The 25,406-nt window shown below is 39.1% G+C and overlaps 1 protein-coding gene across 6 annotated transcripts in view; it reads left to right on the top strand.

The window, feature by feature from the left end:
* The first annotated feature begins 322 nt into the window (after positions 1-322).
* Positions 323-25,406, top strand: part of LOC134218558 (talin-2) — a 192,875-nt gene continuing 167,791 nt past the window's right edge. For 4 of the 6 annotated variants that reach the window (XM_062697702.1, XM_062697704.1, XM_062697705.1 and 1 more), the window contains exon 1: positions 323-446. The gene's annotated coding sequence lies outside the window, so the exon portion shown is untranslated. Of the gene's footprint in view, positions 447-673; positions 826-25,406 lie in introns of those variants that run through there. The other 2 variants (XM_062697696.1, XM_062697700.1) reach the window with 2 other exon arrangements.

The following is a 25,406-nucleotide window of genomic DNA, read 5'->3' as shown; positions in this document are numbered from 1 at the left end:
TCCTTCCCTATCCACCTCATTCATAATTTCACACACACAGATCACCCATCCGGCTGTCTGCGCATGCTTCATAAACAACGCTGTAGAGATAGGAAATAATCAATGTGTGTAGCAGTGATTTGAGTTTGTCGTTTTCGTGTGCACGATGGGTATGAATGTAAATACACAGCACACAGTAAGGCTACCTCTCCATGGGCAATGCCGTGTGTATTCAATGGAAAAAGTAAACATTACCGCAGACTACACAACACATATGGCTTGCCGCTGGCTGATGTGGTGATGGTGCCAAATGAATGGACTAACAAGAGCCGAAGATGAGAGCTGAAAAAAGCTGAATCTCTTCTGACTTATGTGTGATGTATGTGTCAGTTTTAGGGCGTTTTGTGTCAAAGTGCTAATTTTCCCGTGTTTTCCGTGAGAAAAAGCCCTACGGCTTGCTGAAAAAGGTACGTCCTGATTGTTAAAGGTTCGATCGAGCCGGATCGAATCGCGATTTGGGCTAAACTGGACAAAAATTAGAGAAAATTCGACTGAACCAATGCATCTGGTTGCCCCTCTCGATCTAGGGGTGTCGAAATAACATTGATCCGCCATTTTTGCCTGTGTCGTGTCGCCTTCGTCGGTTTCTTCGGTGGATGTGTGAGGATATGGTTTTTGCGTTTATCAAAAAGATATGATAAAATTGATTTTTAAAAATAAATATCTAGCGGTGGCTCGGTGGATGGCTGGAATGCTTACGTAAACTGATTGAATTCGAAGGGGATTTGAATCAGGCAAATCGTGTGATCTGGGATCGATACCTGAGGTGAACGATGTCAATTTACGGTAAATCTCAGATAGGTTCCTTATTTGGTTATTGAGACGTGAGTTGTTTATGTGATTGAAAGTGGTGCTTGTTTTCTGGAATGTGATGTACTCTGTTCGATATTTTGTGATCGATATGGATTCGTGATCGATACTATCAGGGTTTGGCAAAAATAGTTTAAAAATAAGATTTTCAATCATCCCATTCAAGGACGTTTCCAAGAAATCCAATAAGAATACTTCAAATAATGGTGGGTGACGTTATTAGTTGTGTTTATATGTACGGGGATGTGTGTTTATTTGAAGGCGACGTGATATAGTTCTTAGCAACGGAAGTGCAGTGATTCATAACTCGAAGCACGTATATGGGATGACGATAAAGAGCAACATGAAACAGTCATCATGGCACACGACCAAGAACGGCGCGCCGGGATGTGCTTATGACTCGTTTGATATCCAGACGTACTGATCGCAATAGTGGTGTATCTGCCGTAAAAACTAGTTAAAAGTGTACCGACAATCAAATTCGAACGAGTTTCACCCGCATTATTTTAAATTTCTCCATCATATGCCACAGCTTCATGCACGTTGTGTTTACATTAACGGTACCTACAAATAGAATCACACTTGCGCGTGCTCTCATGAGACCTGCGCAGCTCGAGACGCTAACTGACTTGACCATAGGGGAGAGTAGTGTGCAAATGAGAAACGTTGGAAGCTCTGGCACTGAAAATTCCAAAAAATATCAACGCTACACTTAGCAAAATTAGTTGTTTGCATCCTTCTACAACTTGACAGAATATGCTTCTTATTCCTCAATGTCTCTACATGCCAACTGGAACTTAGCCTGCTTTCTTATGTGCCGAGCACAATTGATTTACTATGTCCAGGGAACCGAAAATGTTTCCTACCAGAAAACATCCTATGCCAACCGAGAATCGATTTCGCCACCTCCGGATTGGCAATGCTACCTACTCCCTTACTCGCAATGCTAACCGGAGACTGGATTTTGACAGCATATGCACGAATCATTAGAATATGTCGCTTGTGGATAGGCCCCAAAATCTCAGCTCAATCTGATAGGGGTAGAGAAAGGGGGTAATATGGCCTAGCTGAGCTAATACTGATTGAATATCATAGTTGTAACGTTAGATGATACCTTTTAAAAATTTTACAAAAAATTCAATAATATTGGTAACTAGTTGAACGTACCCGACCTTGCTCGGGGTTTAAGCTATTATTTTGCATTCAATTGTCAATTATTGAGTTCAATGCAGGGCCGCACTCTAGATTATTTTTGTGCGATCACGTTGGGTTTTCTCTTAATTCGCCCTAATGATGTATTTTCTTTCTATATTTTCTATACATATGAACACAGTCGACCTCAAGACGAACTGGTGAGGCTAATCGGTCCATCCGTTCGTGAGTTATATTGCCTCAAAGGAAATGTAAACTCATTTTTTACATATAGAGAAGAAGAAGATATGTATTAATTTAAAAACAAGGCTATTCAGCTGCCGAGAAGTTCATGGAGGCAAATGCTTTTTTGCTGTTATCAAAAACGTGCCACGCATCGACTAATCAGTATCCGGGTAAGAGCAGCTTGGAAATTGGCCAAAAAGGCCTCCATGTTAGCCATAGAGTCCACAAAACCCCGCCCTATCTTGATCAATTTGCGTAGTGATGCCATATTTCATTTAATTCCTGTTCTAAATCGCAAACTAAATCAAATTCCAAAAATCTTTGCGTAGTCGAATTGCCCAAAAAATCGTAATCGCAAACAAATTCCTTACGTACTAGAGTGAAACTCACATGCAAATTGTAATTTGCTTCAGAAATTCTCGTACTTAGCTTGTTGAGTGTACTCACGTTACCCTCTATTGTTTGTCGACCCAAGCCAGATTCGTCAGATATGTCAAGAAGATATAGGTATTATCACCACATGCAATGGGAAACTTTGTACGCCAAGCTGTGGCCATTAAACTTCACAAATCCGGATCCTCGAAGGACCATAAATGTTCAATAATTCATTTAAGGTTAGTTCTTTAGTTTTAGAGCTTTCCTAACAGCTTCACTAAATTGTTCTGGAGTTCAGATAATTTCTTCAAAAACGGGATCACGGATCATACAGTCACCCGAAAGAGTAGTATATTCTCTGCGGAAGCCTATACCATTCTGAGGACTGTCTCCATGCCAAATTTCGAAATTAATCTCGTATTCGTAATAGGCTTCATGGCCGTGTGGTTAGCGACGTCAATCATCTGAACGTATGTATTGTGCAGTGTATGATCCTTTCCCGCCCTGGTAAGGAGAAATCTTTTCGTGAAACGATAGATTCTCCCCGCTGGTCCATTGGGTGGTATTTGTGTTTTGCCTTTCTCGTACACTAAGTGTACCGAAAGGCTCTACGTTCGCTCCAAAAACTAACTTTTTATAGAAAGCCCGAAGACCCATAGTGTTATATACCAATCGACTCAGCTCGGCGAACTGAGGTGATGTCTGTCTGTGTGTATGTGTGTATGTGCGTGTGTGTATGTATGTGCGCAAAAAACTCATTCATTTTTCGGGCACTTAACCTTAACCTATTTGTTCGCGACAAGTTGCATTCCACGGAGAATCCTGTCCCGTTGTTTCCTATTGAAAATCGGCCCGATTGCACTATAGGCTCAAACAATATGGCCAAAATACATTTTTTTATACGCAAAACCCATACAAAAAGCTCACTCATTTTTTAGTCGATTTGCTCGCGACAAGTTGCATTTGATGGAGAATCCTTTCCCGCTGTTTCCTATTTAAAATCGGCCGGATCGCACTATGGGCTCAAAAAAGCCAAAATACAATATTTACACGCAAAACCCATTCAAGCTCACTCATTTTTCTGGCATTTAACTTTAACCAATTTGCTTGCGACAAGTTGTATTCGACGGGGAATCTTATCCTGTTGTTTTCTATTGAAAATCGGTCCGATCAAACAGTTCACTCGTTTTTCGGGAACTTGAGCTAAGCAATTTGCTTGTGGCTAATTGAATTCGACTAAAAACCTGTCTTATTGTTTCATATTAAAAATATTCTCGATAGCGCTATGGGCTTGATTTTTTACCTTTCTGAAAAACTAAATGTACCGAAAGGCTATAAAGAAAGCCCCTTTCAATTGCTGTTATTTATTTTGATTTTTCCAATAGTTATTATTATATTTAAAACATTGAAGTATTATTCTAACAGTGCCAATTTCGATTGATTTTGTTTATTGCATACCAGGTTTGTTAACGTTAATCAACGATTAGCACCGTTAACGTTAATTTTTCAAAGATTCAACGTCGACGGCGTTGCGTTAACATCAACGTAAGCGAAGAACGTTGACTCAATGTCAACGCAAACGTTAATCGCATCGTTTATTTTCACCCAGGAGTATTTTTTTCTATTCTTGTCTCTTTTCGTTTAAACATTCTTGGCTTCCTTAAAGGTGAGGATGGTAAAAAGGATGCTAATATTCTGTTCAGATTACAAGCTTTATTGATAATTGATAAAGCACTATTTCTGGCTTCTATCAAAACAGAGCACATATTGTCTTCCGGTTGATTATTTGTTCTAATAAATATGCTTAAAATTAGATTACTTTTTTATATTTTACATGTTACCATTCCAAAAATGAATCTGTACAAGTTACATTGATGACTCAATTTTTATCACGCCCCAATTTTGTCTGCATCCGATTTTGTCTACCATCAATTTGCTGACAGTTACGCCAGAATTTTGTCACATTTTTTTTAACAGGATTTTATACTCAGAAATAATACTGAAAACAACTAACGATGTTGCTTGACATAAATTCGTACAATATGTCTGTCAAATCTTTTGGAAGTCTATATAATAATTAAATACTTGTATTGTGATAATTTTTTCAGTGCCAAGCTATTGATTGATTTATATTTGTGGAATAAATGCATGCAATTAAATATGATGAAAACAATGGGATTTATCCCCATTACTTGCTGTTTTGACCTCTCAAACTTTTCGCGATGCATTTTATGGTGAGCGAAAAAGGCATCATCACCACTAGGTAGATAAATCTGAGTTTTTTTTAGTAATCCTTATAGCCTATTCAGATTGGGCTATTTATGACTTTGTTAAGTGAGAGGGTATCCAATTATTACGAGGTGTTCAGACTGCAGCAAGATAATATATCTTGACGTTTCCATGATTCCTCATTTGCACGCTAATACAGGGTTGAATTCAAGGAGAGTTTTAAAATTTAATTTGCGAAATTAAGCATTTGTGTGGCGACAATCGAACTTTTTTTCTGAACAAAGTTTCTACGAAAAAAAAAAAATTTAAAAAAAAATATGAAAAGGGATTTTCGAAGAATATTTGAAGCTCTCATTAAGGATAATGAGCGAAGCTACATTCATTAGTTTTGAGCGCCATTCTTCGGGGAATCAGACTATTCCTCAATTTATGTTTAAGTTTAAAAAGTATTTTGATTCTGTACTATGATCGAACGGAGATTTGATAGAAAAATTTAGATACTTTTGGGAATTCTCACAAATAAATAAAAAAAGGACGATTGGACCAATTTTCAAGAAATATTATCGAACTAAAATGTATTTCCACCAGTATCTCTATGTATGAAGGGCAACTCAGCAATTTAATTTTTTTTCAAAAATGGAAACTGAACCATTGCGTTCTACTCGACAATCAATGACTAACAAAATCGAATCGTGTGGATGTGATATAATTTAAACTGGATGTTGGATGAATTGATGCATTACCAATCCATGTTTTTTTAATGTTATTCTACTTATGTATATACCCATTCAAATCGTAAAGTTGTCCCACGTGAAAAATGTTGAAATCCAAAGTATATTAAGCCATTCAAGGAGCAGAATTGAAACAATTTATGAAATCATGTTTATCCATCAAATATATTCGTTTTACAACCATTCCTACGTTTTAAATTGTCTTCCGCATTGGCCCTTGAACTTAGAAAATTTATTCGATTTGTTCTATTAAATCTAGGTTTAAGTTAAATACTTCATGTTAATTCTAGAGAGCATCTGTTTTTAAACAATTCATGCTGAATAAGTGGAGAATAAATAATTATCATCATTATTTTTCATCTTATAAAATGCTTTCCACAAAACCATCACAATCCGAGTTATTCTTCAGCGCTCTGAAGATTTCCATCTAACATGCATTCGACCCTGGTGCGACAGAAAGAGCATGACTGTCAACTACGAAACGAAATGAAAACAGAGAGAATTTTCTCTCTGGCAAAGAGAGCGTGACGCTTGTCAGTTTTGTTTTGTTGAATTTCTCCCTGCATCCCAGTTAGAACGAAAGCTCTCTCGTAATAATTGTTCGTAATAAATTCTTTTTAGAGGGTATCTTTTGACAGCGCAAAATGTATGGAATATTACGTAAATAATGACATCATAAAGCGTATTTACCCTGAAACGCCAATTATTATGTCATTAATGGCGTAATCTGAATAGGCTATTACGGATTTAACCAGCTGCATCATGATAATGAAGGCATGAAAAACTTGGTACAGTCCTGGTGGCGAGTTACTTTCAAATGGCTTGATCTGAGATATTTGAAATAAGTAGTGAAAGGTCAGTAATGCGAAGAGAGTGATGAGAAGTGAGATATGATAGGTGAGAAGTGAAAAGTAGGAAGTTAGTTGTAAGAAACCAGAAGCTAGTAATGAGAAGTGAGAGATGATAATTGGGAAGTGAGAGACGACATATTGAGAAGTGAGATCTGAGTGGTGAGATACATGGAAGAACGAAAGAAGATGAAAGGATAAGAAAGAAAGAAGAATTACGAAGGAAAAAGGAAGAAGGATTCTCATTTCTCGCTTTTCACTTCTCACTTATCTTTTCTTAATAATCACTTCTCATTTCTCACTTGTTTATTCTCACTTTTCATTTCACACTTCTTACTTCTCACGTCTTACTTTTTATTTCTGACTTCTCACTTCTAACTAATCATTTTTCACCGTTCACTTTTCACTTCTCGCTTTTCACTTTGCACTTCACTTTTCTTACTTCTCACTTCTCACATCTTACTTTTCACTTTTCATTCCTCGCTCTTCGCTCATTCACTCCTTAGTTCATACTTCTTATGACTTATTTCTTATGAGAAGTTAGAAACTTCTTATCCCTCACTTTGCGCTTCACAAATTGCAATTCTCATTATTCACTTCTAATTATTCATTTCTCTCTAGCCCTTCAATTCCTTTTTTTTAACTTTTCGGCCAAACGGCATTCTGCCATATTGCGTATTCAATAAATTATTATTTTGCTGAGATATTAGGAAACAACGGTCAAAGTTGACTCACTTCTTAATAGTAGGAAAAGGCGGTCGGTTGTCGGCACCCTTTTGTTCTTGGTTCATAACTTTCGCCCAAGTGAATAAACTTGAGATATTTGCGTATCAATGGAAGCCTATTTATATAAACTTATAAATGGTGAAAAATGATGTATTTTATCAGTCTGAAATTTTTTAAAAATAGTTTTTTTGAGTGTTGATTTTATGCCGTTCAAAGGTGGTCGCTTGTCGGCACCCCAAAAAACGATTGTAAACGAAAAAATATGAACTGTTGGCGTTATGGCTGAAAATATCAAGATTTATTATGTAAATGGCAATGAAATTAATTACATTGAAATACATTATACATATTTAATTAAGCTTTCAAAATTGTAATTTTCGCTCACAACGTGGCTAATAATCTGAAATTAGGCAATTAACTTTGATTTGTCTTGATATTCCCTTGGAAAAAGGGGTGCCAACAATCGACCATGTTTGGGTGCCGAAAACAAAAATTTTGAAAAGTGAAAATAAAAGATTAGTTGCGAACGCTACGGTAGCAATCAATATTGAATCACAAAATGAGTAAATTTACCTTTTCGATCCTTTTACTTTGGTTTGTAATATATTTTTATATTAAGTGAAAACCTACTCAGAAGTTTTTCACTTGATAAAAAAATATTTTCTTTGTTAAACAAGACATAGGCATCAGTTTGATTCGGTAGTCGGCACAAAAAGATCGTGCTTATATAGCGCATGTATGACATATGCCAGAATGTCCATATCTGTTATCTGCCAAAAGTTACGTCGGGGTGCTGACAGCCGACCAGTGCCGGCAACCGACCACTTTCCCCTACTGTAGACTGCGAAAAAATACTGACTTTTTCGGCAATAATTTTATAATATAAAAAAAATAATAAAAAGAAGTCTCACTCGGGCCAGCTTTTCCCTATTTTTTACGCGCAACTATCTCATCCAACCGATTTACTGCGTCTAGCCATTCAGTTGAAGGGATTTGCTATAATAATGGTTGCGGATGACGCTTTGTCCAGACGCAAGGCATAGAATCTTTGAATGAAGCATTGCCAAATCGTACTGTGTAGTCGCCGTTAGCGTCGATCTTTGTAGCCACCACCGACTGCCGACTGTTGTGGTTGTTCGAAAAGAGTACTGCTAAAATTAGTCGTCTATGAAATCATCAAACATTATTTTTAGCGCAGAATGGTTAATTCGGCAGTGGCTAGCAGCAGTTCAGCAGCGGGTGCTCATGTACTGAGTTGCTGTCGATGTATGATTGTTGGATTACACCCAGGACAGACTTGAGCTATTCGAATAATAGTGTTTTGCCTTTCTCGATTAGGATTGAAATTGGGCGTTGGATAAATTGACTAGAGTAAAAATATGATAAGTAATAAAGCTCTACGTCTACATATTAGTGCATTTTTAGGAAGTTCCAGAAATTAGGGTACTTCAAGTTATAATAATTGACCTCTAAGAATTCATTTGAACTATAATCTTCAAGTTTTAATCAAGATTTCAAGAAATGTCCTTAAACTTCCACCAGTTTTTACTAATTTCCCCAACCTTCACGTATGTCACGAAATTTCAATTTTCATCAATTACATCCCCTCGCCATTATGAAACATCCACAGATTCCATAATAATAGATCACTTTTGTCGTAAATAACAATTTCCTTCAGAAATTGTTTCTACACATTGGCAAACGGATTATTATCAGCATTGAATATCTTGCCACCCGTCATATTTTTGACTCGGAAAATCTTTCAAAACAGATCCAATTGTTTGAAGAAATCATACCATGCGTCTCCACAACGCAAGGTGCTTATGTACACTGTTTTTCCTTCTTCTTGTAAAACCTTTATTGGTTGCAAATAAAGAAAATCACTAGAATCACATGTCAATTTTTGGCTCAATTATCAAGATATGTGATTTCAAACATGAATTGCAATCCATCTGCAACAATTTTGTTTCCCGGGTAACAACAATTGCTGCATTGTTTTCTTATTCATTTCAATAATCGCAAAGAAGATATGCGAGAAAATTGTTCAGTGATCTACAACTGAACAGAAAAGTATTTGTCCTATGACATCATCTCTGATTTTGCGGGAAGCAATACGCGACGTGCGCAGAAGTACTGGAATTATCGATATAATATAAATATGTGAACAGTTCAACTGTCAGTAGGCTTCTTTGTATTTTTTCATATCAATTTAATCATCTTAATGCCAGAAAATAAATGCAACTACCGTTACGCCATAACCTAGGGCCATGACCACAGCTGATGATGGTTAACAAGACATCTTAAGATTGAATCTATTTTTTATTTCGTTTTTTTTCGAAACGATTTTTTTTATGCACCGCCATATGGCTATTGATTTAGATCGTGATCGGCTGCATATTTTTGGATCACTACCGGTGTTGGGTGGCAAATTGAGCGCGTGGGACTCAGCACACCTATTGCAATGAACCAAACCTCATGCAAAGCATCTTTAGCACCCCAGCCCCGTCCTAGTGTCGAAGTCAAAAACCTACACCCGACTGGAGGTGATCGGAATTCGATTTCGCTCCATATGGAATGGTGTTGTTGCGATTTTCTTCGATCTCGAGAAATTCCTGTAAGGCACTGGCATTGGCGTAGCTAGGATTTTTGTTTAACAGCGATTTGATTTTGAAATGGTATTTCATGCAAGGGCTTGCCAATTGTAAGTACTTCCATTTAACAAATTCAATCGATGATTGATCCTCCAACTTTACGCAAGCTGCATACAATAAGAAAAGGATATTTCCAGCCTTAACTATATTCGTCGCTACGCCACAGGCTACCGACCAGCTACACCAAGAGTATGGCTTCTCAAATTAGTTTCCCCCCTGATATACCACTGCCGGTCTCCAAGCAAATAGGAAATTCTGGTGGGTTGAACGGCTAATGCTCTTTCCGTTAAAAACAAGTGCAAGTGTGCGCGTGACTTGTGGAATTTGATACACCTGGCAACGTCTCGTTGGTGCTGCACCCGGGTAGCTACTCGCAACTCGCATCTATGACGATGGAGTCGATCGGCCGGATTGATCACCACATCATCGATCATCGCGATCTGAGTGTCGGTCGACCCGGGGGAGAAAAGTTAACTTCATTCATAACGTTTACCAAAATGACGCCGCAAGAAGGCACTTGCGGAGAGCTTCGTTGGTAAAGTGCATTGGAAAGTGGTTCACATTGCCATAGGCGATAATGCAATGTGGGCTGAATGCGATGGGAGTCGCTGGTGGTGGATTCTGTGGCCCTGACAAGGCAAACCGGTTGTTGGCTGTCCCGAGCTGGAGCAGAAAGTGACAGACAGTCGGGTTTTTGCACATGTTAACAGTGAATGGAAAGGAGAGAAAAAAGTTGTGAAAAGTATTATTATTACATTCGCGGTTACTGACTCGTTACAATACAATAATGGGCGTAATAAAGTATTGTACCAGATAGACAATTTTTCAGTAGGACACAAGCTAGAAATTATTACAACATTTTTATATTGCCATTTGCAGAGAAAATAATTAAAATTATTAGTTCACGTCGGCTCTTTCATTGGACCTTGAATTTCAAGTATTAATGTTTTCACCATCAGTGAAAGTAATTTTTGCATAAAAATAGTAAAACTTCACTTATAAATGCACCCCACAATATTTTAAATTTGAAAAAAAAACAGTGTAACTAGCAATTAAAGTGCTGTCTTCTTATCATAAATTTCATTTTTGCTCATTTGGTAATGTTTGTCGGTTTTTAATAGTAGTCATGATTTTTAACCAGAAAGATGTTGTTCCTAAATAACATTAAAAATATGAATTTGTTCCATATTGGAAAGAAATTAACTTTATGTGGCGTATATGATTACTTTATATCATTTGACTTTGGCTTAGTTCCCACGAGCTGTAATTGCAGAATTTTGTGAGTAGTTTAGCTTACTTAGATTGACTGTACCATCCGTAGTTGCCAGTTATGATAGGTCGAGTAACGACAAATATGCACAGTAGGCATGTTCACCATTTTCAAAAGTATTTCATATTCAAAGTGCCATCCCTTTATTTCAATGAGTATCTTACATGGAGTCTCCTGACCAATTTTCAGCCAAATCTGTGTAGATTTAGAGGTGTTTCAAACGAGATTTGTGAATTTAAGACTTTGAATGAATGAATTTACTCCACATAATAGAAGTAATAGTCGTTAATAGCTTCTTCAGACTATTATCTACCACTTTGTTATTGATACTATGATGTTTAGACGGCTTATTCTATGACTTTTTAGTAGATTTAGCTGAAAAAATTGCCTAAAAACCAGACAAATAATTTTAGGGGGGTAGTATGGATTTTCAATATGTGCCTAATTCAGTTGTTTCGTTTATTTGCTTCGAGTGTTACGGAAGTTACGTTCATATATCACTTTATTCTAAAACATGATCTTCGGCATGACATTGTAATAATGCAGTTTTCTTTCCTGGGTAGCTGCAAAGTCAACACTCCGTCGTACATCTCGTTCCAAAGAGCTGGACCAAGTATGGAGCCCTGGGGAATACCCGCTGTAACGCGCATCGATTTATGTCTTTCGTTCGTATCGTACATCAGAACTCTACCCTGAAAATAACTTTTCAGGATATTGCACAGATAGCTGGGGACCCGCATTCTGTGCAGTGCCACCGCGATGGCTTCAAAGCTAGCGCTGTTAAACGCGTTCTTCACGTCTATCGTGACCACTGCGCAGTACCGATCTCCTCGTCTCTTCTGCTTGGACGCCTATTCAGCACTCTCGAGCACTGTTCGAATTGCATCCACCGTCGATACTGCTCTACGGAATTCGAACTGCATATTCGACAACCCGCGTTCTCCCTCTGTACATTTCGTCAGCCTATTGAGGATGATTGTCTCAAGGAGCTTCCCGAGCGTGTCTAACAGGCATAAAGGCCTGTGCGCGGCCAGATTACCGGGTGACATTCCTGGCTTAGGCAGCAACACCAGCTTCTGGATCTTCCACATTTCTGAAAAATTGCCTTCGTCCAGGCACTTTTGCAGCGCCTTCCTGAACATGTCCGGGTATGCCAGGATCGCAGCTTTTAACGCAACGTTCGGTATTCCATCCGGACCCGGGGCTTTCTTCGCTTTCAGGCGTTTAGTCGCTTCTGCAGGCGCTCACTATTGGACACTTGTCGATCTACGGGGTTTGCTTCTCCTTCTTCGTCGTACGGTGTTGGCGGCCACATGGTCGGATCATGTTTCGGGAAAAGACCCTCCACAATTGCCTTCAACTTGTCCGGGCACATTTCAGCTGGCGTCGATGGACCTTTGATCTTCGCCATCACGACCCGATACGCGTCCCCCCAGGGGTTGGCGTCTGCTTCTCGGCACAGCTCCTTATAGCAGTCTGACTTGCTAAGTTGGATAGCCCGTTTCAATGCGGTCCTAGCTTCCCGGAACACCGCTTTGCGTTCCTCTCTCTCTGGTTCCGTCCTTGCTCTCTGTGCCCGCCTCCGAGCTTTGAGGCAAGCAGCGCGTAGCGTACTGAGCCTGTCGTTCCACCAGTAAGCTGGACGCCGATTGCTTCTCGGTTCTAGTTTTCGTGGCATTGTAGCGTCGCAAGCCCTTACCATCATTCTTGTTAGCTCGGCCGCATCAATGATCTCGGTACTGCTGTCCGGTCGAAGTGCTTCAACGAATAGGTCTTTGTTAAAGGCTTTCGTTTTCCACCTCCGTTCACTGGTTATCCTTCTTCGTGTTGCACCAGGATTTCGTTGGCCAATACGGTAGCGAATCGCCTGGTGGTCGCTGTGAGTGTACTCCTCGCTAACTCTCCAGTCCATACTTGCCACCAACGAAGGACTGCAGAACGTGATGTCGATGATAGACTCCCTCCCATCTCTCCGAAATGTGCTCACCGAGCCTTCATTACACAATCGTACATCTAGCAGCTTCGCTAGAGCTTCCTGCAGGATATATCCTCTTGTGTTGGTCACTTGACTGCCCCATTCCACGGCCCAGGCATTGAAGTCTCCTCCTATGACTACCGGCCTTCGTCCGATCAGCTTATCGGTTAACTGATCCAATATCTGGCTGAACTGATCCACGGTCCACCTTGGAGGTGCATAGCAGCTGCATATGAAGACGCCGTTAATTTTGGCAATCACGAAGCCTTCGCATGAACTCTCCACCACTTCTTGAATAGGGAATTTGCCCATAACTTGTATCGCAGCCAAACCCGTTCTATCTGTCACCCAGTTGCCGTTATCAGGGGGAACTCGATACGGCTCTGCAACATTTCGCGACATCGCACATCGTTTCTGCTGTAGACTGCCATAACAGTTGCTGTGCGGTTTCACAATGATTCAGATTAATCTGGATTATCTTCACTACTGCTGGCCTGCGATCGCCCTCTTGTAGGCTGGGCATTTGCAGCCGCCCGTCTGATGGTCATTTTCGTCCTCTGAAGTGCATACTGAAGAAGCATACACTTCGGTCTTTGCGTGCAGTCTCTCGCAAGCAGACCTGTTTCCCCACATTACCAGCTCATGTTAGATCTGTCTGGACCTTTACAAGCTCCTGCCCGGTGTCCAAAGCCCAAACACTTGAAGCATCTCTCCGCAGATTTACTCACTTCTGGGGCGGCTTTCAATGGGCAGTTCAACCATCCCACCGTCAGTTTGCCTACTTCCAGTGCCTTATGAGCAGCGGTTACTGGTAGACGAATCATCGCTGTCTGTGTGCCTCCGTACGCCTTCCTAATCCGGATCGACATTTGCACCTCGTGCCGTATGTGTGTGTATGTGTGTGCTTGTGTGTATTTGTACAAATTTTGTAGACACACTTTTTGGAACTTAACATTACCCGATTTACTCGCAACAAGTTGCATTCGACGGGGAATGCGGTCCCATTGTTTGCTATTGAAAATTGGCCCGATCAGACATTGTATTTCGTAATTATTGAAAAATCATTGTTTTTTTCCAAGGGGCCCCCTTGGAATTTTTTTTTAACAAAAACGAAAAAAAAAAAAAATTTCAAGGGTGGTGGGAATGCATGGTTATTAATGCAAAAACATGCAAAATGATAGAGACCGCATCGTGCTTTCGTGCTGTGCGGTTCTTTCTCTCTTTGCGGAAGGAAGTTTTTAATACTACCCGAAACTATTTTAATTTCAACGGTGCTTCTTAGCGCTATTTGTACCCACTGATCCCGTTACGATCTTTGCAAGGACCCGTGCCTTCGTTTTACGTTGGACCCGTTTGCGGAAGTAAAATTCCGACAAGCGGTGGTAATCCTGCAGGGACACCGTTCTGGGAAAAAACCTCTTAGAAGGTCATGTCTCCACGCTCAGCAATGAGCATTAATAAAAACAAGAGGAAGGGGGAGTCTCTGAATTCTCCACTGCCTTCAAAGAAACAAGGTTTCAAGACCGTCCTGCCAAAGCGCGGAAAAAATAGAAGGAAGCTGGAGAATTCAGATATTCCTTCTAACTCTAATATCGGAAATAATTCTTCTCCAATCGAACTGAGCAATCAGTTCGATTTAATTAATGATGAAATTGAGCAAATCGAATATACCTCTAGCCCAGGTGATTCAATTCATGCGAAAAAGCAAAGGATTCCGCCAATTGTGGTATCTGTTGCCGAGTTTTCTGGCTTCCGGAATGAGATTTTGAGTAACCTTCAGGGGATCAAGGTTTCATTTCAGATTGCTAGGAAGGGTGACTGCCGCGTTTTGCCGGGATCCTTTGACGATCGCAAACGTCTTCTTCAGTATTTAACTGAGAAGCGCCATAAATTCTTCACATACGACGACAAAACTGAGCGATTGTTCAAAGTCGTCTTGAAAGGTCTCCCCAGTGATGATAAATCATTGGATGAGATTAAAATTGAAATTTCTCAATTACTTGGATTTTCACCAGTCCAAGTAATTAAGATGAAAAGAAATCCCATTCTGGTACTTCCCAGAGGGCATTTCTCAAGAATTTTATTTAGTTCATTTTAACAAAAGTGAACTAAATAATATGAAAAAGTTGGAAAAGGCCTGTATTATGTCTCATGTCCGTGTTACATGGGAACATTTCCGCAGGCCTGGAAATTTCCAAAACCCTACCCAGTGCCGTAAGTGCCAAAAGTGGGGTCATGGAACCAAACATTGTCACATGGATGCTAAATGCATGATTTGTGGTGGAACCTCTAACGTCAAGGACGCATGTCCTGTGAGAGAAGATTCAATAAATTTAAGTTCGCAAACTGTGGGGGCAATCATAAATCCAATTTCTGGGAATGCCCTTCACGCAAAAAGTTTTGAATTCCCGTGTAAAATTGATGACAGGAAATTCCAATCGGATCCCAGATTCGACGGGTAGAAATTTTTCAAACGCTCAAATTTCGAAACCGGTTACCGGTCGAGCAATTCATACCCACCACAATTCACAAACAAATTTTGCCGCTCGTCAACGGGTAGCAAGCACTTCAGTAAATTCCAATTTTCCATTGTACCTACGTATGCAAACATCGCTGCTGGTAGACCAAATTTCTCTTCTCAAAATGAGGTTTATACCCATGTCCCAACGGAAAATAACGGTCATGTTGCCGATTCAGGTAGCATGACTGCTTCCGATTTGATTTTTAACTGAACAATTGCATCACATGATTGATGCAATGTTCAAAGCAAATACCATTCCTGAAGCTGTTCAGGTTGGTATAAAGTACACACAAAAATTGTTATCGGACTTCGTTTCAATGGATCCAAATAATTGTGTGAAAGTTCTAAATTGGAATGCCCGCTCTCTAAAGGGTAAGGAAGATGAATTATTCAACTTCCTTTCAGTTCATAATGTGCATATTGCCATTATAACTGAAACGTATTTAAAACCAGGACTCTCCATTAAAAGAGATCCAAACTATTTTATCTACAGAAATGATCGTCTTGACAGCGCCTGTGGTGGGGTCGCCATTGTCATTAATAGACGTATCAAACATAAATTATTTTCTTCGTTTGAAACCAAAGTTTTTGAAACCTTGGGAGTTTCTGTTGAAACAAATTTTGGACAATTTTCCTTCATTGCAGCCTACTTGCCTTTTCAATGCAATGGGCAGCAAAAGAATTTGCTGAAAGCTGATCTTCAAATTCTGACTCGCAACAAATCAAAATTCTTCGTAATTGGTGACTTCAATGCCAAACACCGTTCATGGAATAATGCTCAAAGCAATTCCAATGGTAAAATTTTATTTGAAGATTGTTCTATTCAATGATACTATTCAATATCCCAATGGACCAACTTGTTTTTCTTCCAGTCGAAATCCTTCTACAATTGATTTAGTTTTAACGGATTCAAGTCAGCTGTGTGGCCAATTGGTAACTCATGCTGACTTTGACTCTGATCACCTTCCTGTGACGTTTGAAATCTCACAAGAAGCCATTTATAATCCAATCAGCTCTACTTTTAATTATCATAGAGCTGATTGGGATTCTCTCAGAAACGTATATCGATAGGAATTTTGATGTTGATATTCCTCTCGATACCAAAAGTGATATTGATAATGCTCTCGTATCTTTGACAAATTTAATTGTCGAAGCCAGAGGCATTTCAATTCCGAAATGTGAAGTTAAATTCAACTCCATTATTATTGACGACGATCTTCAGCTACTGATCCGTCTTAAAAATGTGAGAAGAAGGCAATACCAAAGAACTCGCGATCCCGCGTTGAAAGTTATTTGGCGAGATTTGCAAAATGAAATTAAAAAACGTTTCGCTGTTCTGAGAAATACCAACTTTGAGAATAATGTCTCGAAGTTGGATCCCAGTTCGAAACCCTTTTGGAAATTAACGAAAATTCTTAAAAAAAACTCAAAAGCCAATTCCAGCGCTTAAAGAGGGAAATAAAATTTTATTAACAAATGGCGAAAAGGCTCAAAAACTTGCTCAGCAGTTCGAGAGTGCCCATAATTTTAGTCTAGGTCTCACTAGTCCAATTGAGGATCAGGTTACACGGAGCTTCGAAGACATTCTCAATCAAGAGAATGTTTTTGACCCTTCGTTGGGAACCAATTTGATGAAGTGAGATCTATTACTAGAAAATTTAAAAATATGAAAGCCCCGGGCGATGATGGTATTCTCTACATACATATCAAAAACTTCCTGAGAGCTCTTTGTCCTTTTTGGTTAATTTATTTAACAAATGTTTTCAATTGGCATACTTTCCCGATAAATGGAAAAACGCCAAAGTTGTTCAAATTTTGAAGCCGGACAAAAATCCAGCTGAGGCTTCTAGTTATCGCCCTAAAAGTTTGCAATCAGTAAACAAACTATTTGAAAAGATTATTTTAAATAGAAAGATGGTTCATATTAATGACAATTCTATTTTTGCTGATGAGCAATTTGGGTTTCGCCATGGGCATTCAACCACTCATCAGTTATTAAGAGTTACGAACTTAATTCGGCTCAACAAATCTGAAGGATATTCGACTGGAGTTGCTCTTCTTGATATAGAGAAAGCATTTGACAGTGTTTGGCATGAAGGTTTGATTGTAAAATTGATGAATTTTAATTTTCCTCTGTACATTATTAAACTGATCCAAAATTATTTATCAGATCGCTCACTACAGGTAAACTATCAGAATTCTAAATCTGATAGATTACCTGTTAGAGCTGGTGTTCCCCAAGGCAGCATACTGGGGCCCATTTTGTATAACATTTTTACTTCTGACTTACCTGATTTACCACCAGGTTGTCAAAAATCGTTGTTTGCAGATGACACTGGTCTCTCAGCCAAAGGGTGTAGCCTTCGTGTCATTTGTAGTAGATTGCAAAAAAGTTTGGATATTTTCTCCACTTACTTGCAAAAATGGAAAATTTCCCCGAATGCTTCCAAAACTCAGCTTATAATTTTCCCACATAAGCCGAGAGCTTCTTATTTGAAACCTTCTAGCAGACATATTGTCACTATGAATGGGGTTCCAATTAATTGGTCTAGCGAAGCTAAATATTTAGGACTTCTGCTAGATCAAAAATTAACTTTTAAAAATCACATTGAAGGCCTTCAAACCAAATGTAACAAATATATTAAGTGTCTATATCCACTTATAAACAGAAAATCAAAACTTTGTCTTAAGAACAAACTTTTGATTTACAAAAAACAAATTTTTAGACCTGCCATGTTGTATGCTGTGCCAATATGGACTAGTTGCTGCAATACCAGAAAGAAAGCACTCCAGAGGATTCAAAATAAAATTCTGAAAATGATTCTGAAGTTGCCTCCATGGTATAGTACCAATGAACTTCATAGAATTTCTAATATTGAGACATTGCAACAAATGTCCAACAAAATAATTTCCAATTTTAGACAAAAATCGTTGCAATCTTCCATTGCAACGATTAACTCCTTGTACCCTTAGTATAAAATAGGTTAAGATTAGTTTAAGTTGAAAACATTGTAATTCCTACATGGTTCAATTCAACCAGAGGAAAAATTATAACTGCCAGAGGCAATTGAAATGTATTAATAATAACTAAAAATATAACATAGCAAATAAGGATGATAGTGTTAAGAAAACACGGAACACCTAGTCTAAGAGATGAATGCATGTATTAGATAATTAGCAAATAAAATTAGTTTAAAAAAAAAAAAATGCTAGATGATAGAAAACATGCGATCTATTCCCCTAAAGTGCTTTGTTGACCTTTCTTATGTGATTTTTTCAGTACATTTTACGATGCACTAGAAAGGCATCATCGCCGCTAGGTGGATTAATCTGGGTTTTTTTGTGTTGATTTTAATTCATTGGCGTCTCCACCGATTTGGTTGTCGTCGGCGAAAACATTTCTTACAAGACGCTGACTTTGGTTTTGTTGTTCGGGGCCATGATTTGTTAGAGAGAAAGTTGATCCGAAACGAATATTCATCATAATACAAAACACTATCGCTTGGCGAGGCCAGATCTGCCGTAATCTGAAAAAGTGACGTATGCGCCAAATTACAACATACCAGTTATTCATTTTTCTGTTAAAGAGCTCGATGAGTACTACTCGTTAACACCATTTTCGGAAAATGGTTAAAACGTCACTTTTTCAGATTACGGCAGAGATAGTCCGTCGGACGCTGCAAAAAATTTATTCGTAAGATTCGGAATTTGGTTCTGTTGCTATTAGTGATTGAAAATGTGCATTATTGAAAATAATTCGATTTTTCTGGACCACAATTTATAATTCTGAGTCAATGTTTCTTCATATTTCAAAGCGCAATCGCTTGATGATGGCGGACGGTTCGATCGTAACGATGCCATCGGTAGCAGAATCATAAGCGTGTTGGAGAGAAGCGCTGCAATAAATTCATTCGCATGACGACGGAACAAAAATTGGATGTCGTCCGAGAAACACATATTCTGCAGCAGCTGCAGCTGCAGACGACCATCGAATTTTCTTCAGACACCGTACGAATAAATTCATTGATTTTTTTTCCGGTACGTGCTTGAGATTCTTCTAACGACGGCAAAATTCTGCCATCGCCAAGCGATTATGTTTTGTATTCTAAAGAAAATTAATCTCGGATTAACCTTCTCTTCGGAACCGACTTGATTTACAATCACACTGACGCCATGATTTCGCTACCGACGTCAGACGTCTAAGAAAAAAGTAGAGAGTTGTTTTAAAGATACGACCGCAAATTGAACGTAGAATTACGAATAGTGCGATAGTGGATGCGAAATTTGATCAACATTGTATGCATGTTCGTTCATGCTGGATGGCTAATTGACGAAATGTAGGAAATTTACTATTAAAGTGCAATTTCAACATTGGCCGAAATTGATTTTTTTCAATAGTTAAATGCATTGTATAAATTTTTTACAATAATTGTATAGGATCTTAGAGAGTTTACTGATCGACTCATACAAAAATGACGGTTCCAAATTTGAAACTTTGGAATGACCCCCTGTCTCACCAAAGGACGTAATTTAACCTCAAAAGTTTAGAATCGTTTAGAATCAACTTCTACTTGTTAGTCTTCTCAACAATACGCATTTTGAATCACATAATCGAACACAGAATCTCGCGAAAAAATTCCACTGGAGATTTAGCAAGTCACTAGCATCAATTGCATATTGGAAAAATTATCTCAATTTTACCTTCTTTCCAAATGATGGTCAGGAACAGGTCCGATTTATTTTAAATTATGTGCTTCACTAACAGCAACCACTCGACCGCCATCCGATGGTTCACCGATACAGACGCCGTAGATTGCCAGATCCGCCGATGACTCATTGGTACATGGACGTGAATGACGCGCTGCTGCTGCCGCGACCGTCACCGTAGCGAAAACATTTCTGCTGCAGCACCACCGCTGCGACAGCCTCTGTCGCTGGGACCACTTCTTACCTTACATCAATCTGACGTCCGTTTTGGGGATGCATAAACGTGATTAATTAATTATTTTTTACATTGTCAATCACGGACCCTGTTCAACAGTTGAGCAGTGAAGCTTCTCACCCTGAATTTTAGAAATTGAATAATGGATATTGTAGATAAAAGTTAGAGTTTAGTTTTCAGCATCCCCTTACTCCTGCATCTCGAATAAAATCTCGCCTATGTTGTGTTGAAACAAGCAACCTTTCTGACGGTCTTACACAAAATAAAACAACGCGCGTGCTCGAGTTTGTGTTTCCGTAAATGTGTGATGGTATCAGTGAGTTTTTTTTGGGTTTTAATGAGTCTAAATTACTTACTTTGAGTGCCCATATGCATCAAAGAGAGAGTGCCATGTGCCCCCATTATTGAGTTCTCGTGAGTGCCCGAGGTACCCGAGGGTTTCATTGGAAGTCCCTGAGAACACCTGAGTTTTCAATGTCTGCCAGTGACCGTCAATGCATGTCAATGAGTAGAAATTAATGTCAGTCAAGAAGCAAAATCTGCCGCAATGACATTAGCAAATGGCATCAACGAAGATCTGTTCTGTTAAAAACTCTATATACCGTTGTTATGATGCGGTAAGTGCCAAATGAATTGCTTCGATTGATCCATTATAAGTTGATGTGCCTAAGAACCATCCGCGTATACCGCACGGTATCTGGCGAGGCAGAATGCGTACACGCGATCAAGGGCAAGTGGGCCCAACGCAAGACCCAACGCCTGTTCTAATCGTGTCGTCCTGGATCAACAGACTCCATGTAGAGCTAATCTTTGGCCTGACACAGTTATTAACAGGCCCACTAGCTTCAGGTTCGAACCAGGGGTGACAGAAGCAGCTGATTTCATTCTGTTTGTATGTCCTCGACGCGGAGTGTTCATTCAGCACTTATACCGGTTTCTAAGCCAAGTTACCGCGTTTTCGCGTTGACCATGAGGCTAAAACGATGATACTTTTATGCCCAGGAAAGTCGAGAAAATTTTCTAACTGAAAATCTAATTTCCCAGGCTGGAACGGAATGCGAACCCAACCACCTTCAGCATGGTCTTGCTTTGTTTTTAACCTGGCTAACGACATCCACATCTAAACGCCCGTACGCCTAAACCGTACATCTAAACGTACCATACGCCCGGTACAATATGGAGATAGACCTAGAAATGTCGCAAATTAATCGCCCCCCTAAATCGCAAATCGCAAAGTCGCAAATCGTCGCCCCCACCTAAATTTTGGAAAGATTGAACGGGTACTGAAATGAATTCCCTCAAACATGTGCACTTTACGATCCAATCATATACAGAAATACGTGGTTGAAATTCAAAAAATTCCCAAAACTTATTAGGGCATCCAGGATCCATAATATATGAAAGTTCAAAACAACTCGAAACATTTCGGGCTCAAAAATTCTTCTTGAATTCCTTCTAGAAGCTTCCCTGGGAACTTCTAAATTCCTCCAGATAGTTATCCACAAATTCCTCTGAAAATCGTTCGAAAATCCTTCTCATGTAATTGTAATTCCTCCTTATCTAGAAACCCCCACTAATTTTTTTTCAGGAAATTCACGAGGAAATTCCTTGAGGATATCTTTTCTTCTCTCCAAGATTTACTTCTAGATATTTCTTCGGTTATTCTCTCTTCAGGAAAAATCCGGCATTTCCTTCAGGCATGCATTGGAGAGTTCCGTCAAGAATGCATGTTACATTTCGCACCTCATTGCATAATACTCAACCCTAGCTAAAAATGAACCAATTTAGATGTGTAAGGAATAACAACAAAACCTCTTGTATAGCGAGTGTGGAGGTTCTGTTGGCAAGGAGGCAATCGGCTTCAGACAAATCACCGAAATTGTGAGTTATACATTATTTCTAATTATGTAAATAACTATCAATAAATATATTATTTCAGCTTTTTAGCTAATGAACTACAAATATGTATTTTATTTGCTGTAAGAATCGGTTCGAAGCCAGCAGCCAATAGCTCCCGCAACAATACATACGGAATTTCTTCCCAAAATTCTACCAGAAGTTTCTTCAAAAATTTCTGACGGAAATCCTCCGATTTAGCTCCATAATTTCACTTGTAAATCTATAAGAAATTCCTTCGGAAATTCTTCTAGGAACTTCTCGGGGCATTCCTCTCGGAACTCTTCCTTTAATTTCTATGGGATTACTTCCAGGAAATTTTCCGGGAATACCTCCAAACATTCAATAGCGAAATCATCTAGCATTCCAATCTGGAATTCTTTTGGCGATTACTTCAGAATATCTTTCAAGAAATCCTCAAGAAATATCTTCATGAATTTCTCCTGGTATTTCTCCTAGTGTACTAGAATTCCTTCCCGACTTCACTCGGAATTTACTCGGATTTGCTTCATTTTAATTTTCTTACTTTCGGAGGTTTTTTTCAGCAATTAATCTGGGAATACTTTCAGGATTTCATCTGGGAATTTCTGCATTAATTCCTTCTGGTATTTTTCTGGGAATTCCTTCAGATATTTTTTCGGAAGTTCCTGAGGAACTTCTCTAAGAATTATTTCAGGACTTCCATGTGGGAATTTCTCCGGAAGTGCTTGTGGGAGTTCCTCCGGGAGTTCTTCCAGGAGTTTTTCCAAGAAATTCTCCGGTAATACCTCCAGGAACTTCACAGGGAGTTCCTGGACGATATTTAGCAGGAATTTCACGGGAAATAGGATTTTGGAAGTTCCTTCAGAGCCGGAGACGAGCCAGCCTCGGGCTGAAAGTCTCCTTAATAAAGCCAATAAAAAAAAAAGTTCCTTCAGAAATATTTTTTCTCTTCCTCTAGGGTATTCCACCGGATGATCCTCTGAAGCTCCACCAGTAGTTCCTTCGGGAATTCAATCAGGCTTTCTTCCAGGAATTCATTTAGCATTTCATTAGGCATTTATCTACAAATTCCTCCAGAAGTTCCTCGGAGAATTCCTCCGGGAGGTTCTTTTAAGAATTCTTCCAGGAGTTCCTCCTGGAATTCTTACGGAAGTTCCTTTGGGAGTTCATCCTAGAATTCTTACGAAAGTTCCTCCAGAACTTCCTACGGAAATTCTTCCTGTAGTTTTTCAATAAATTTCTCCAAAAGTTCCACCAGCAGTTCCTCCGAGAATTCTTCTGATAATTTCTCCGGAAATTCCTATAGAAAATCCTCCGGGAGTTCCTCCGGAAATTACTCTGGGAGTTCCTTTTCAGAGAAACACCCGGAGAAACTACAGGTGAAACTCCCGGAAGGATTCTCGTAGAAACTGCTGGTGGATCTCCCGGAGGAATTCCCGAAGGAACTGCCGGAGGAGCTCCCGTAAGATCTCCCGTAAGAACTCCCGGAGGAATTTCAGGAGGAACTCCTAGAAGAATTCCTAGAGGACCTCCCGGATGAGCTCCCAGAGAAACTATCGGAAGAACTTCGGGAGGAATTTCCAGCTTCATTTCTGAAGAAAGCCTAAATGATTTCCTGAAAAAAGCCTGAATAATTTCCTGGAATAGCTTCTGGTGGAACTCCCGGAGGAATTTCCGGAGAAACTCCCGGATGAATTGCTGGTGGAATTCCCGGAGGAACTCTTGAAGGAATTTTCTGGAAGAATTTCTGAAGAAACTCCCTGGAGAATTTTCAAAGGAACCCCGGGGAAACTACCAGAAGCATTCTCGGAAACAAGAGAATTCATTCTCTAGACAAATCTCGTCTAGCTGAAACCTTTGCTGGGGTTTGTAGTTGGACCATCATCATCATCAGAGGATCTCCCGGAGAATTCCCTGAGGAGCTCGCAGAGAAATTTTAGGAGGAGCTTCCTGAAGAAACCTAAATAAATTCCAATTCTACCGGAATTCCCGGAAGAATTTTCAGAGAATCTGCCGATAGAACTACCGGAATAATTCTCGAAGGAAATCCTAGAGAAATTCTTGGTGGAAATGCCGGTGAAACTTCTGGAAGAATTCCAGGAGGAATTTTCGGAAAAACTCCTGGAGGATCACCTAGTGGAAATCTTGAAGTTTCCACCGGAATTCTTTCAGGATTTCATTGCGAATTAATCTAGAAACTTCTCCGTAAATTCCTTTGTTGATTTCATTTTCGGTATAATCTCTGTATAAATTTCCGGTGGAATTCCTGGAGAAATTCTTTGAAATTTTCACAAGAAATTTTTCGAAACAATTCACGAATATTTTTCGTGAAATTCTTTGGAATGTTTTCTGTGGAATTTCCACGGAATATTCTTATTCTTAAAAATTATGGGAAACAGCACGAAATTATTTGAATTATTGCAGGGAATTCTGCAGAACTTATAAAGCAGTTCGTGAAGATTTTCTTGGAGTAAATAATGGTGGAATTTTCGGATCAATTCCCGGCAAAATTTATGGTGGAATTCCTGAAGACACTGCCGAAGAAGTTGCTGGAGGCATTCCTAAAGAATCCCTGATAGAATTTCGGATAGAATGCCAGGAGCAATTGTCGAAGGAATTCCTGGAAAAAGCTTGCATATTGATTTTTCTGCCTATTTTATAATAAATATTATTTCAGAGAGGATTTGTTCAGAAATTCAGATGTATGGTTCTAGTTTTCTTAAACTTATGGAAGAATGCAAAATTTTTATAATAATTGTTATAGCCGATTTAATATTCTTTCTAAATACTAAGATCCTTTATATTTTTCTCACTTTATTTAAAAATATCTGATGATCAATAAATCACGCTTTTTGAAATCCATTATTGTTTCGATTTGGTTTAGATTTGGTTTCATGTGTTAATATTCATGTGTTTTTATAAAACTACTATAAAACTATGATTTAGAAGACCAAATAAGTTGCCCCCCCCCTTCTCGAAATCCTGGCTACGCCCATGTTGGTCAAACTCATTATAAATTATCCGTCGAAACGAA

Source organism: Armigeres subalbatus, chromosome 2 (genome assembly GCF_024139115.2).
Source record: "Armigeres subalbatus isolate Guangzhou_Male chromosome 2, GZ_Asu_2, whole genome shotgun sequence".
NCBI classification, from domain to species: Eukaryota; Metazoa; Arthropoda; class Insecta; order Diptera; family Culicidae; genus Armigeres; species Armigeres subalbatus.
This window is presented reverse-complemented; position numbering and strand designations above follow the sequence as displayed.